Source organism: Gasterosteus aculeatus, chromosome 11 (assembly GCF_964276395.1).
Source record: "Gasterosteus aculeatus chromosome 11, fGasAcu3.hap1.1, whole genome shotgun sequence".
NCBI lineage: Eukaryota > Metazoa > Chordata > Actinopteri > Perciformes > Gasterosteidae > Gasterosteus > Gasterosteus aculeatus.
In genome coordinates, this window is record NC_135699.1 from 2975702 (window position 1) to 2991193 (window position 15492).

Consider the following 15492-nt stretch of genomic DNA (forward strand, 5'->3'; position numbering starts at 1 on the left):
TTTAATAAAAGACTCACTAACAACATGAGAACAAAGTAAAGTGCTGCTGCATTTAAAATAATTTTGACAAAATAGAAAGTGAACTTACGTGTTGCTTGTGACAGTAGCCTCCTGTCAGTGTTGGATGCCAGTGGCGGCTGATCGATAGGGGCCAATGGGGTGTGTTCCCACCTTGAGCCAATTTTTTTTAAAGATTCAAATTTTTTTTATAATTAAAAATACATTTTACATTTTACAATAGTCAATATGTGCCTATTTGTGTTTATGAAACATGTAATATACCCAGTATTATTTATAAAATACCCAGTGGCGGCTGGTGTTTTTTTTGGTAGGGCCAGCCAAGCAGTTTCAGTAAACATCGCAGTATGATTCAATGCAAAATAGAGTATCAAACATGATTATTACTTTGCAGTTAAATATTTAACATTTGTTCCAACAGTTAAACATAATAAGGACATCTTATTCAAACAATTAAGTATATTCATGGATATATATATAAACAATATTCAGAATGATGACTACCATATAATAACTATTATAAATATCTACTATAAATATATAATAAATGTATTATATTAAAGGATAAATATATTACAATAAAATTATATTTATATGAAATCTATTAGAACATATATATGTATATATTGAGATGAACCTAGTTTGTTGGGGAAACACCCGATCAGTGTGTTGAGGAAAGACCAACTCAAAAGCCCCACAAAACTTCGCAGCTGGGTAGCGATGTTAACTTTAACATGGCAACGTCATGCGTGCGGTACGTGAATATACGCTGTTGGCACGTAGCTAACTAGCTAGCTAAACCTGGTTTAGAAGTCTCTACAGAAGCGTCGTATGTGCTTCCCTTTCACGCTGGTCCGTTGTCTGATCATGAGCTGATCTGATCTGGGTCCAGCTGTTTTATCTATAATTTCTCCGGTCAAGTTCTTCTCTCATACCGAGTTCTGGTCGGGTCTTCATAGAAGGACACTGCCAGTGGTCGCTCTTGTTATGTTGTTAAATGAGGCGTCGCGAGACTTGCCGTGACGAGAGCGCGAAGGGCGGATCCAAATCTCAATGCAACAGCTCCAGCAGGGGACCCCAAACTTCCCTTTCCCGGGCAACATCTACCAGCTCTGACTGGGGGATCCCAAGGCATTCCCAGGCCAGTGCAGAGATATAATCTCTCTACCTAGTCCTAGGGTCTTTGCCGGGGCCTCTTCCCAGCTGGCCGTGCCTGGAACACCTCCCTAGGGAGGCGCCCAGGGGGCATCCTCACCAGATGCCCAAACCACCTCAACTGGCTTCTTTCAACGCAAAGGAGCAGCGGCTCTACTCCGAATACCGCCCCCACTGCTCCAATTCTCCGGCCAAACTCACACTCCATCTTCCCCTCACTCGTGAACAAGACCCCAAGGTACTTGAACTCCTTTACTTGGGTAAGGACACATTCCCTACATGGAGTAGGCAATCCATCGGTTTCCTGCTGAGAACCATGGCCTCAGATTTAGAGGTGCTAATCCTCATCCCGACCGCTTCACACTCGAGTGCGAAATGCTCCAGTGAGTGCGTTTTTGGCAGTAGTAGTATGGCAGATGCAGAGAGGAGTGTTAAGAATGGAATGTAGGGTTTGACCATGTCCTGGATGTAGACTGGACCCGATCCATTCACATTATGGTACGTGAGTACCAGTGTGTTGAACTGAATGCAGGCAGCCACTGGTAGCCAGTGAAGAGAGTGGAGGAGTGGAGTAGTGTGGCAAAATTTCGGAAGGTTAAAAACCAGTTGAGCTGCTGCCTTCTGGATGAGCTGCAGAAGTCGAATGGCGATAGCAGCGAGACCTGCCAGGAGTGAGTTACAATAGTCAACACGGGAAATGACAAGAGCCTGAATCAGTACCTGCGCCGCCTTCTCGGAGAGAAGGAGACATATTCTCCTGATGTTGTAGAGTGTGTACAGGATTGTATTGTCGCTGTAATGTTGGGAGTCAGGGGGAGTTGGCTGTCATACCGAAGTTCCTAGCAGTCAAATTTGGCGTTAACATGGAGTTCCCAAAGTTAACAGTCAGGTCCTGGCTAGGAGAATGTTTTCCCGGGAAGAGAAGTAATTCAGTCATATCAGGTTTGATTTTTAGATGGTGAGTGGACATCCACTGAAAGATGTCAGTCAGACAGGCAGAGATCCATGCCGCTACCGGAGTGTCCGAGTGAGGTAAGGATAGAATTAGTTGGGTGTCATCGGCATAGCAGTGGTAGGAGAAGCCATGCGAGCAAACGACAGAGCTGAGAGAGTTGGTGTAGAGAGAGAAGAGGAGGGGACCGACGACGGAACCCTGAGGAACTCCAGTAGTAAGAGGACAAGGTTCCGACATAGATCCTCTCCAAGTTAGCCTGTAGGTCTGGCCGTCAAGGTAGAGAGAAGGGAGAGAGCAGAGCCTGAGACAGTTCCGGAAGGGAGGAAATAAGGATCTGTGGTTTACTGTGTCAAATGCAGCAGAATGGTCCAGAAGGATGAGGAGAAAAAGGTGGCTCTAGCAGTGTGGAGTTGCTGTGAGACTGGTGGGGGTCAAGGAGGTTTTTATGGTGGAGATAGGAGGAGAGTTGGTCAAAGATAGCACAATCAAGAGTTTTGGACAGAGGGGGAAGAAGAGAGGCCGGTCTGTAGTTGTTTTCTTCAGATGGGTTGAGGTGGGTTTCTTTAGGAGTGGGTTAACTCTCTCCTTCAGAGAGTTGGGGAAACAGCCAGATAATAGGCAAGTGTTAATGAGACAGGTGAGGAAAGGAAGAAGGTCCGGAGCGATAAAATGTAGAATATGGGATGGAATGGGGTCAGGAGGGCAGGTGGTTGGACGTGCAGGTTACTAAGGTAAGAACTTGGTTAGGAGACAGGAGGGGAGAGAGAAGCGAGGGCGATAAAGGTGAAGTCGGTGGTACACAAGTAAAAGGAGATGGGTTTGAGAAAGAGGAGCGTATGTCAGCTATTTTTGGGGTAAAAATAGTTAACAGTCTCCCAGAAGAAGGGTGGCTGGAGAAGGAGGACTGGGGTCTTCGAGGAGGTAGAAAAGCAGGTCAGTTCTAGATTGCTAGAAAGAGTTTTCGGCAGAGAGATAGAAGCAGAGAAAGAGGAGAGAGATTGAATTGCGAGCAGGTGATCAGGTTTTTTATATTTACGCCCTTTCCTTGACACACACACACAAACAGACACATATAACTCCTGGTGTGTTTCATTTCGGAGACAGATTGTTTGACACTTTGTCTGAGAAGAAATGCACTGAATGTGCTTTTAAGTTTCTATTACAATGTTGAAGCTAGCAAGTTTGGCTACTAGCATTTAAGTAAGCACAGAAGTTGAAACAACCACCAAGGATAGTTTATATAGCAACACTGCTTGTTTTCCTCCTTGGTGTGCAGTTGAGACTGGTGTGATTAAGGCCGTTTCAGGTTCCTGTGATCTTAAGCATCCAGCCAAACAACTTGAAACTACCTAAATCACACAGCTCCAGTATAAAACCAGGGGCTCCACTTGTGGAGACAGCATTAAAAAAAATGGTTCTGGAATTTCACATAACAGGAAAACACTGACCATCAAGTCTGTAATGGATGATTGATTTCTGTTTTGTTCATATATGCACCTCTTCATTATCAGGGTGCTCTCATAAGTCTCTTAACCCTCTCCAGTTGATTCAGAATGCTGCAGAATGTGAAATTAATGAAAATTAAGATTTTTATAAAAAGGATTGAACTGCTCGGAGAAAATTTGGGCTACGCGAAGACGTAATTTCAACGTATTTAATATTTCACATAAAACGTCATAAATATGGAACGATAGACTGTATGCTGTGAAGAAGATGCTTTTAGGCCACCAATGTGAAACGTGTGAAGACGTAACTCTGCTCACATGTGTAACACGCATGTGTCGTGGTCAGGGCGGTGCTCCTCCCACTAATTGACCAGCACAGCTGTAAGGCATTCAGTAATCAAGCTCCAGGCTTTATATTCTCCAGCCTTCCACTCACTCCTTGCCAGATCGTCAGTTCTCAAACCCGGAACTTATGCTACGGCTAAAACACGCACCAATCCTTGCCATGTTGTTAATGTCTTTTGTCTGCCTCAGCCTCAGCTCCTCTGCCCCTCTGTATTCACCGCAACCTGCACAGTGGACTAAGTCTGCTGCAGCCTGCCATCCAGCCACCTCACAACCTTGCTGGTTCTTGAAGACTATTGAGCCGTTTATGCTCTGTGCTCTGCCCAGCACCACAACCAACGTGGACAAGTTCCTAGGCGCTTGCAGAGCTTTAACCGGGTGCAGCATGAGGCAGAGTTTCTGAGGTAGCAGAGTGACATAAACTGGCTGATAAAACCATGGCTACACGCCCCAAAAACAGTGTTTTAATATAGCACACCAAGCTGTTTTACTTGTGCTGCGTGTAATAGAACTGGAAATGTTACTCCAGGAATGCTATGAGTTGCAGATGAATGCAGGTATTCTAAACCATGTTTTTGCACTTTTAATTCCATAGTTTGTTTTCCTTGAAATATATATTATTTTAGGATTCTGTTTGTCACTCCCTCCAGGAAATGCACAATACCACGAATCGTGTATTTTATCGTGCACCTTTTATCCACTTGTCGTCCACATTGGTATTCACCGTCGAACTAAAACACATTTCGGCAGGCTTCAAGCTAATATCATACGAACATATTGAAAACATGTATGACAAATCTTAAACGTAACGTACCTCACTGGCTGCACACGACTCAGAAAGGAATGAGAACACTGTAAATCAATAACTACTTGATAAGCACTGTCTTAAATTATCAATCATTTTGCGGAGCTCTATGACGCTTCTTGGGCTTTGTGACACTAAAATACGTCATCACAAAATGTATTACATAAACATAGTTCGTCCTTTGTGCAAATTAAACAAAATACATATTCCTGAGAACAAGTTGCACAATAACCAATAAATAAGTGCATCTAAACATTACACAAATGACAAATTATATTTATGACGGGTAAGCTGTTTATATCTAATCAAGTGTGTGTGTGTGTGTGTGTGTGTGTGTGTGTGTATAGTATAGTGGAAATACAAATATAAGAATGTATTGGTTTTTCCTTTTTGTTAAGGCTGTTAACATGAAACTGCCTGTGTGTAGCTTGTGAATTCTCAACGAGCAATTTATCCAAAAGGCGTTTAAAAGACGTTGCAAATGGGTTCAAACGTTTTTTCAACGTAATATAATATTATACTCAATTGCTTGTGAGGGTGACAGAATAAGATTGTCAAAGTGTAATTTACGTATTTTCTTTAATGCTCGAATGAATATGAAATATTTAACTGCAAAATAGTGTTTTTGATACTTTTTTTTTTTTTTTAATTGTTTTGCATTAAATCAACTTGTTGGCTGAAATTGATTTAAATCGTACCTAGAACATTTTACAGCCATCACTGTTTGTACCTCCCTTTTAAGACTTCATTAAACATATTTGCTCAATATACGATCTACTTCATACTGTGCTGACTGTATTCTGCGTGGCACTAAAATATATGTGCAAGAAAGATGACCATATGCAATACCCACTGTGATACTGTGTGTACATATATTTATGTAGTTCCTAGTATATTTTAGTTTAGTGTCTTTATTTTTTACTTATTACTGCTGCTCTTGTTGTTTTGTGTGTACTGTTTGTCCACTTTGCTGCTGCCATCCTGTGAATTTCCCCATTGTGGGACTAATAAAGGAATATCTTCTCTTATGTGAAGTCTTAAGGCTAGAAAAAAACAAACAAAACACCTAAAGATATCAGACATTGTTTTATGTATGCAAAGATCCGTTTGAAAGACCAAAACTAAATCCAAATTTATTTGAATTTGTAAAAACGTGATCAAAATTTGAATCCTGGTTGGGGTTATTCTCCCAAAATTGAGCCAAACACCTTCTCTCATTCTGGTTTATTTGTCAGATTACAGGTCAAGTATTAGTGCTGTGTTTGCAAAGGCACTGAGCAGTTCTGTTGGCCTGCGGGCTGGAAGAACAACAACTACACTAACATCAGGAAAACATTACGTTTTGTACTTGTTCGATATAGAAGAAAAGATTCCTATTTGCATCAAGGAACAGCAGGTCCTCCCGCCACAATGCTAGATCCAATCACATACAATGTATGGTCTCCTGACATAAATGAAAACATAACTAACAAAGTGTAGTAACAGAGTGCTGTAAAGTGCTTGGTGTGACTCTAACTTTCATCCTTCATCTGCAGTTTTTAGTAAATCAAGTGAAAATGTAATCCACATCAAAGTATTGCTATATGGGACCGTTATTTTCAGGAGACATGGCTGCCGAGAATCAGCCGTGTGCATGTGGGAGACAAAAGCTGACCATCAAAAGACAATGAGACTGACAGAAAGGCCGACGCTTCCTTTTGGAGTGTCTTTTGTTGACCACCAATAGGCAATAAAGGGAAATAGCGGAGCCATAAATCCACACTATCCATTAATACAGACCACTGACACAACTGTCTCCTCCTCTTCCTCCAACCACCAATAAAGTAGTTGGTCAATTACCCCTGTGTTAAAAAATTAAAGGTGGGAGAGTGAGAGACAAATGGGGAAGAGTAAGAGGCATGCAGACGGAGAGACAGATGAAGCAGACAGTTTGGCGCTTCACAAAGGTTGCCAATGTTGCCTTCAGATCTGCAGCCACGCTGTCCTCCCTCTTCGCTTTTATTACTATCATCTCTATTGTTTGTCTTCTTCACCTCCTCTGCAATTGTCTCCACTTAATAATGGTAAACGCTTGCTTTCCTTTCAATCCAAACAAACTGATGGCAGCTGGCTAGCAAGAGGAAGTTCAGTGATAAGTTCCTGATCAAAGCCTTGCTCAGAAGCCCCCGGGGGGTTCACTTCTCACTCTTTTAGTGCTACATCCAGCCCTCAATCAAACAGGGTGATTGTCAGGTTGTGGATCTAATTCCTAATACCCCACACTGTTCGAACATGTAGAGCAATGGTGTCAAACTCAATTGCAGAGAAGGCTAAAATAAACTGGCACTACATTGAGGGCCGTTGGCCATGCACAGTTTTTGCAAATCTGTTAAAAATTAAAGAATGAAAACATAACATGTACATAAGTATTCACAGCCTTTGCTCAATACTTTGTTGAAGCACCTTTTGGCATTAATTACAGCCTCAAGTCTTCTTGGGTATGATTCCGCAAGCGTGGCACATCTATTTCTGGGAAGTTTCTCCCATTCTTCTTTGCAGAACCTCCTAAGTTCCATCAGGTTGGATGGGGAGCGTCGGTGCACAGCCATTTTCAGATCTCTCCAGAGATGTTCAATCGGGTTCAAGTCAGGGCTCTGGCTAGGCCACTCAAGGACATTCACAGAGTTGTCCCGAAGCTACTCCTTTGTTATCTTGGCTGTGTGCTTCGGGTTTTTGTCCTGTTGGAAGATGACCCATCGCCCCAGTCTGAGGTCCAGAGCACTTTGGAGCCTGTTTTCATTGAGGATGTCTTTGTACATTGCTGCATTCATCTTTCCCTCAATCCTGACTAGTCTCCCAGTTCCTCCCGCTGAAAAACATCCCCACAGCATGATGCTGCCACCACCATGCTTCACTGTAGGGATTGTATTGGCCAGGTGATGAGCAGTGGCTGGTTTCCTCCAGACATGACGCTTGGCATTCTGGCCAAAGAGTTCAATCTTTGTTTCATCAGACCAGAGAATTTTGTTTCTCATGGTCTGAGAGTCCTTCAGGTGCTTTTTTACAAACTCCAGGCAGGCTGTCATGTGCTTTTTACTGAGGAGTGGCTTCAGTCTGGCCACTCTACCAAACAGGCCTGATTTGTGGAGCGCTGGAGAGATGTTTGTCCTTCTGGAAGGTTCTCCTCTCTTCATAGAACAACACTGGAGCTCTGTCAGAGTGACCATCGGGTTCCTGATCACCTCCCTGACTAAGGCCCTTCTCCCCCAATCGCTCAGTCTGGCTGGGCGGCCAACTCTAGGAAGAGTCCTGGTGGTTCCAAACTCCATTTCCGGATGATGGAGGCCACTGTGCTCATTGGGACTTTCAATGCTGCAGAAATCTTTCTGTACCCTTCGCCAGATCCGTGCCTCGATACAATTCTGTCTCGGAGGTCTACAGATAATTCCTTGGACCTCATGGCTTGGTTTATGCTCTGATATGCACTGTCAACTGTGATACCTTATATAGACAGGTGTGTGCCCTTCTCAGTCATGTCCAATCAACTGAATTTAGCAGAGGTGGACTCAATCAAGTTGTAGAAACATCTCAAGGATGATCAGTGGAAACAGGAGGCACCTGAGCTAAATTGTGAGTATCATGGCAAAGGCTGTGAATACTTATGTATATGTTATGTTTTTGTTCATTTTTTAACAGATTTGAAAAAAATAGCAAAAAACAGTTTTCACTTTGTCATTATGGGTTGGTGTGTGTAGAATGTTGAGGAAAATAATGAATTTAATCCATTTTGGAATAAGGCTGTAACATAACAAAATGTGGAAAAACGTGAAGCGCTGTGAATACTTTCCGGATGCACTGCATGTCATTATTTTAGAGGTTTAAATAGAAACGACGTCCACATTTGTAAGTTTACCACAGATTAAAAATCACATTGAAAAAGGGTATATATGGTAACGTCTTTTCAACGTCTGAAAATAAACATTCACTATTGAACCAATTTCTATTTTTCGATGCCGGGCCATAGACGTCTTTTCAACGGATAGATTGCTTGCTGGGAACTTACAAGTTAACGTCACTGTCTCCTGACGCGGACCCAGACGCTCTTAATTTGACACTGTTTCTGGACGCGAAATGTAAGTGTTAATTCAGACATCTCAACGAATCTACAAGTCAAATCTTGTGTATGTGTGTATATATATATATATATATATATATATTTACATGTCTAATGTGAGATGCATGTATTGGTAAAAATGTCATAACATTGTCTTGTGCTAAATACAAAAAACTTTTAATTGGCAGCTGTGTCCTGAGAAGGGAGGGCGGTCAACTCTCTCATAGACGCTTCATCAAAGGGAATTTTGTTCATGGCCTGGGTTGATATCTTACTTGGTATGAAAGTTTTCATATCAGAGTTTCTTCCTTTTTTGTCTATTAATTATAATTCGCACCTGGAGGATGGCCTTTGTGTGTGTGTGTGTGTGTGTGTGTGTGTGTGTGTGCAAAAACTCGTGTTTTTTACTCCTCAGAGACGCCCTTTACACCGAGCACTGTAATACATGATGCTGTATTCGACCTCCTGCCTGCAAGCAATAGTTAGAGCCAGATATATGTGCGGAGAACTGCTCATGTAATCTTTTTCTCTTCTAAATTAACTTATTGACTTTAATTGATCAACGTGTCGCGATCCTTCTCATCAACCAACTCGGGGGGATCGGAGATCCCGACACTAGCTACTGCAGGAAAGTTACTTTGAGAGAAAGTAGTAAGACTCACTCGGGCGACGGTTGGGCAATGCTGGGGTGACTATGAAAGAGCTTTTATTGCGCCATTTGGAGGTGTTGAACCGGGATATCTTATTTTCAAAGGCCAGAATTGGGTTCCCGGATATGTTGTCAGCATCGATGGTCATTTTGGCATTATGGACGTCTGTCTGGGTCATGCCTATAGCAGCGCACGGCTAATTCACTAGCGTTAGCGTCCTTTTTACCAACTATGGTTACGAAAATGTTTACTTTCATGATTAAAACAGTATATGGCTCGAAAGGTAATGAGTGAACATTTTAACACTGTTAAATCCCCTGAAAACGTTACATGATTTTTATCAATAGTTTTACCGGATAGTTAACTAAACTTTTGGGTCCAGGGACAGTGATGTTACATACTTAGTCACAGTTGTCATGTTAACAGCCCTCAACAAGGACAAACACATTATTTTATTTTGTGTTTATTATAAATATAACACTATACATATGACGCTTTTACTAAATAAAAACAGGTGTATGGCAGGGATAACCACCATCCACAGAATCCTGTGAGGAGGGAAAGCCGGTCATTTGGGTTTATGATGACAGTAATAGTAAAGTGACTAAAAACAACAGCAGGTGTTTTACAACCCTCATTTATAGATTAATTAATTTTGTTAATAATGTAATAAGTAAACAATCTGCAACTTATGGCATTTCTGGAGACACATTTCCAGGTATATTCCACAGTACCATACAATATTGCTTTAGGTTTGCAGTGACTTACAATGTTTTAGCCCTCTTGTTTACAGACCACAATTTGTTATATTCAGCCCTCCGCCCATTCAATCTGTATTCAGCCCGTTGCTTTAAAAACACGATTTTTTGATATGTAATGGGAAAGGCAATATTTTATGGGTACAGCAACAACCTAATGCATTAGCAACACCAAACACACAAATATTCTGTGATGTTTATTTTTGCTGAACGCTAGCATAATGCAAGCTAGCAGCCTAACTAGTTTACCAAAAAGAACAGGCTTTCCAATATCAAGTGGGCAGCACGAGTTAAACAATTGGTTATGGTTCCAGGTGTGCTTCATTAAAGCACTCTCGTACTTACAGATTAATGGAGCCGGTAGCCCAGGTTTTATCGTTCATTTCGCTTTGCTGCAGTACTTGCTGCCTCATGCTGCACCCTGTTGAAGCTCTGCAAGCGTCTATGAACTCGCGCATGCGCGTCACAGATGTGAGCAGAGACGTATTTATAAGTAATGTTTACAACTGCCCATATTAATATGTCCTATAAGCATCTTGTTAACAGCACACAGTCTGTAGTTCTATATTTCTGACGTTATAAGAAATATTAAATGCGTTGAAATCGGGTCTTTGCGTATACCAAATTTTGGCGATAGTTCATTAATTATTATGAAAATTTCAATGATAATATCGTCTCTTCCAACGCTTCGTTACATGACACTTTATCAAAATGTACATGTTTTTAGCCGGTTGAAGGAAAGAAGGTTTGGCATGAAAGTGAGCTAAATGCAGGCGTAAATTCCACAATTCGTAATTGTATCACAACAAATATTTTTCAGTTTCCAAATGAAATATGAAAAACCCAATAAAGACACATTCATTGTGTTTATTTTCTAAAAATCTTACGGCGCTGATTCCTACATGCTTTTCACTTGAGTGGGTATAATAAACAAACTATACAACATTTAAAGTAAACCAAAATCAAAAAACTCTCCAATAAACAGAGTCCAACATGCCTTACGGGAAAAGAAAATCTAAAAAAACGTTAAGACAATGTTTCACCCTAACTTTCCTGAGGTTTTGCATTTAAAGCAGTAATCTCGTGTCAGTTGCTCCTACTCTCTGTGTTACAGCTGGTTGTCTTCTTTATAAGTCTGGATAGACCTTTCGAGTGATGCTGCATAGCTCCAGTTCTCTCGTCGTGCTTTCGGCTCTGGAACCAGGTCTTCACCTGGATGTCCCAGGTTGACGCTGCAGCTGATCTCAGGTGGCGCTGTCGGGTCTGCAGAAAAGTGGCAAAGAGCAGCTCCAGCCTCAGAGTCTGCGGCTTTGTGTGAGGATGCCCTTTTGCTTCGGTTCTGACCGATTTAGAAGCTGCCCACGGCCAGGGCTGTAGGCCACCAGGATAGGGTGCATCTGACCAGTGTCATTTAAGGAGGGAAAGCAGAAGGACAGATCGTCTTTTGAGTTTGAACAACAAAAACTATTGACAACTAATACAATACAACACTGATAGAATCCAAATACTTCCAACTTCTTAAAAGATAATACCAATAGCTTAACATGGATAATGGTTGATATTAGTATAATTACTGAAATTATTGTTATTATTTCTATTTGGCTAATCAACATAACTTATTTCCCTTTTCCCGTAATTCTACAAATCTTAAGAGTTTAGATTATTATATGTCGACATGTATGTTGAATATATTTAGACTGTTTTTATACTGTTTTTTTTCCCCCCGAAATGTGTATTTTAACAAAGGCTTTATTAGGACTATAATTTTACCAACCCTGAGGCCGAAGTTTCGCCAATTTTAAACCGATTAAATGCGGCAAAAATGCGCTAATGGAGTATTGTTTTCTGAGACGCCCCAAACAAATGAAAATACCAGACCACAGAATTAATGGAGACAGTCTTTTGAAGCTCACACAGATGTTCTGCTACATTCTTACCGTGACTGTAAATGCTATTTTTACTTTATCTTAAGTATTATTATATCAATATACTGTTGAACAGCATTTATAATTCCCCTATTTTAGTAAAATCATTATGATCATATCATTAGACATGCAGATTTTCAGTAATATAGATCCCTGATCAGATAAATAACCTGTTTAAACATTCCAATACAACAAACGCACAACATTGCGTCTGTTTACATAATTCACACAATCCAGTCTCATTTCAAACCCTTGGAATCGGAGGTGGACATGGAAGATAAAGGCAGTAAAAATAATTTTAAATTAATCAATTTAAACTTTGCAGTTGTCTGCTGTATCGTCTCCCTTGTGGTTTTGTCAGAAAAATCACGAAACATCGCCATATTTGGTAGAGAAATCATTGAGCCTCTATAGAAAATAACGGTGGAGGAGCAGCAGGCAGTATAGTTTTAAAGATCAACTTTAATAGATGTGAACGTGGCATCTCTGCTTTCAATCTCAGGTGACGTCAGGTGAAATAACTATGATTAAAAGCGTTGTATTTCTCTTCAATGGTCCAATTTTAATTGCGCCCCCGCCCCCCCCCCCCCCCCCCCCCCACACACACACAGCTTCTGTCTGTTTTTGTCCCCTCCACTTCTTCTATCCATCCCTTTATCTCTCTCGGTTAACACATATCCCCTTCTCCCGCATGGTTTCCCTTATCCACTTGTCTCGCTCCGTCTTTTGTCCTTTAAATGTTCCCTCTTGAGGGATCAATAAAGTATCTATCGATCTCTTTAGTATTCCTTTAATTTCTTAAAAAGTTATTTTTTTTGTTATCCCCTACCTTCTCACCATTATCTCACCTACCTGCTGGTTATGGACTCCGCGATGCTTCAATTTTCCCTCAAATTGCGTTGGTACCGGAACCGAATGGCGTTAATCCCAGAAACCTTCGTGGTCCCGTGTTGCTGCCAGTCAACAGCTTCTCTCTCACGGACGAGTAGCTCGAGCTCTGCAGCATGGCGCGAGGTGTCCAGGGTGGTTGGAGGACGTGCTCGCGGGCTACCGTCTTTTGGAGATCACCGTGACATGAAAGCCGAGGTCTCGAAGAGCAGAGGGATGTTTAGTTATAGCGCGTTACTGAGAGCTGGAAGCCGCCATGAGGATACATCCAGGATGACGCGGGTGGCACGGCTTCTGAAACAGAGTACGTGTCCGTATACTGGACTCCGGCCGCCGGTCCAGTCGCTGAATTAGAGATGGGGGGGGACTCGGAATGCTGCAGAAAGTAAACAAGCGCGTTACGCGCATCGACAGCTGTTTTTGCGTGCCGGCGGCTGAGAGCGAGGTGACGCCGCATAATTGAGCTCCTGCTGCTCCACTTTCTGGAGCATTCGCACGTGCAAAACTGGTATTTTATCCCTTGTTCTTGAGCAGCCGCGTTACTGTATGTGTGAGAGTGATCAAACATTGACAGGGGGGTGTGGGTGGTATTTTTGGGGTCGAGACAGGATTTGGCAGGGAAGACTTCCGGTTAAGCGGCCAATCGCAGTCTGAGCTTTAAGGGTGGGCCACGCCCGGCTCTGGCTGCTGTTTTCTTCATTTCCTCCCCAACGTTCTTATCATTAAAATGCACTCTGTCCATATTTCTCCGCCGCTCCAAATGACCTCCGCTGGATTTGGAGCCAGGGAGAGTTACAGAGGCAGCCCGAAAAGCTGCGTCCAATTACAGCCCAGCTCTTTGCAGCAGCAGCCCGCTGTGGAATTCCCCCTCCGCTCTATGAAGCCTATGCCGCTCCGAGACATCGGAGGCTCCCTTATTACAGGCTGCTCTTATGTTCCAGATGAATGGGGGGGGGGGTCAAGCAGTAAAACCTAAAGAATTATTGTTTTAATCTCGTTGAAACGTGAGAATAATGATCTGACATAGCAGCTGAAATTACATTTTAGTTAATTAAATTAACTGCAAGCAATGTACATTGCAACCTGCAAAATATGTCTACCCTGTCATGGACAAATTCAAAGCAGAGTAAATACATTGTAATTACATAGTGATTATAAAATGTACATTTTCTGAAAGCTATTGGGTCCCTCTCTCAACGGTATATTTTAGTTAATGGGAAAAGTATTTGGATAATAATGAAATTTATGGCAAACTTTGTTTCTCTATAAAATCTGCGATAATTGCACTTTTTCTAAATAAAATCTTAACAACAAAGACATATGGACAAACTTAAAAAAATCGTTTGGCCCTCATTTGTTTATAAAGGAATCACACAAAAGGTTTTGCTAACTTGTGAAAATAATTTGTTTGTTTTCATAAAACATGAAAATGACAGGGTGGACAACAACATGACAGGGAGGACATGTTGTGAAATGTCATTGAATTACCTCATAAATGCAATACATCTAAAGGAAATTATGGAGAAAAAGAATGTCACAGGTCTGTAGGGGAAAATTACCAGTTGAACAGACTGGCCTTGATCTAACCTATGCATGCAGACACTGAATAAAGATTCCCATATAAGCCATTAATGTGGCAAATGTAGTGGTAAACTTTGTACATCATTTTGCATAATAAGTCAAACGTTCAACTGTAGAAGAAAAGAAAAATCTTTTAGCATTTTCATATTTACTTCTAATGTCTTCAATCAGGGATGTATGGAAAAGAGCTCTTGCTGGGTGAATTCACATTTTGATTATGCATGTGGTGATTTTGACAAGCTTTATTTCTTGCTCCTATGGAACCTCTTATATTTTTCAAATTTGGTTCTCTTTTACGTGCTGTGCCTCCAATATTTCAATTCAACAAATTAGTTATCAATATTTCATTTTATCTGGACATAAACAGTTGATAATTGTCCTTCAAATAAATCTAAACTTTCTAATAATAAGTCATCAGCTAAACTTCCAATGATCTAACCTGGAGGGCCCTGGCTGAGGCGAGGTTGTGTCTCTGACTGTATAGCAGAGCAATGTCCCTGTTTCTGGCTCTCTCTTGTCTTTTTCCCTCAATCCATTCCTTTCTTTTTGCCCTGTTCTCTCGCTCACTGACACCTGTCTTATCCCCAATATATCTGTCTTTATTTCATGCGTTTCTTCTTCTATCCTGGTCAGCATCACATTACCGATATGTCCTTGCTATCTCAGCTCATTTCCTTTCAAGACTATTCAAAATGTTCCCTTACACTCTTTAACAGCCAATTAAAGTGTTGTAATATACATATTACAACAGCTATTACACACAATTGTCAGAATGTGGCATAAACTATGCGGATGTCCTCCCTGTCACGAACCATGTCCACCCTGTCATAAGGCTTGCTGACAAGGTGGACAATGACAGGGTGGACATTTAGCT

At 41.5% G+C, this 15492-nt stretch overlaps 1 long non-coding RNA gene across 1 annotated transcript; it reads right to left on the reverse strand.

Moving 5' to 3' along the window:
* Window positions 1-11071: 11071 nt before the first annotated feature.
* LOC144384601 (uncharacterized) lies at window positions 11072-13646 on the reverse strand. The gene is made up of 2 exons (XR_013451402.1): window positions 13002-13646; window positions 11072-11621 (listed from the first exon to the last, which is right to left on the reverse strand). It is a non-coding gene; the product is annotated as an uncharacterized LOC144384601 (long non-coding RNA).
* Between the last annotated feature and the right edge of the window lie 1846 nt (window positions 13647-15492).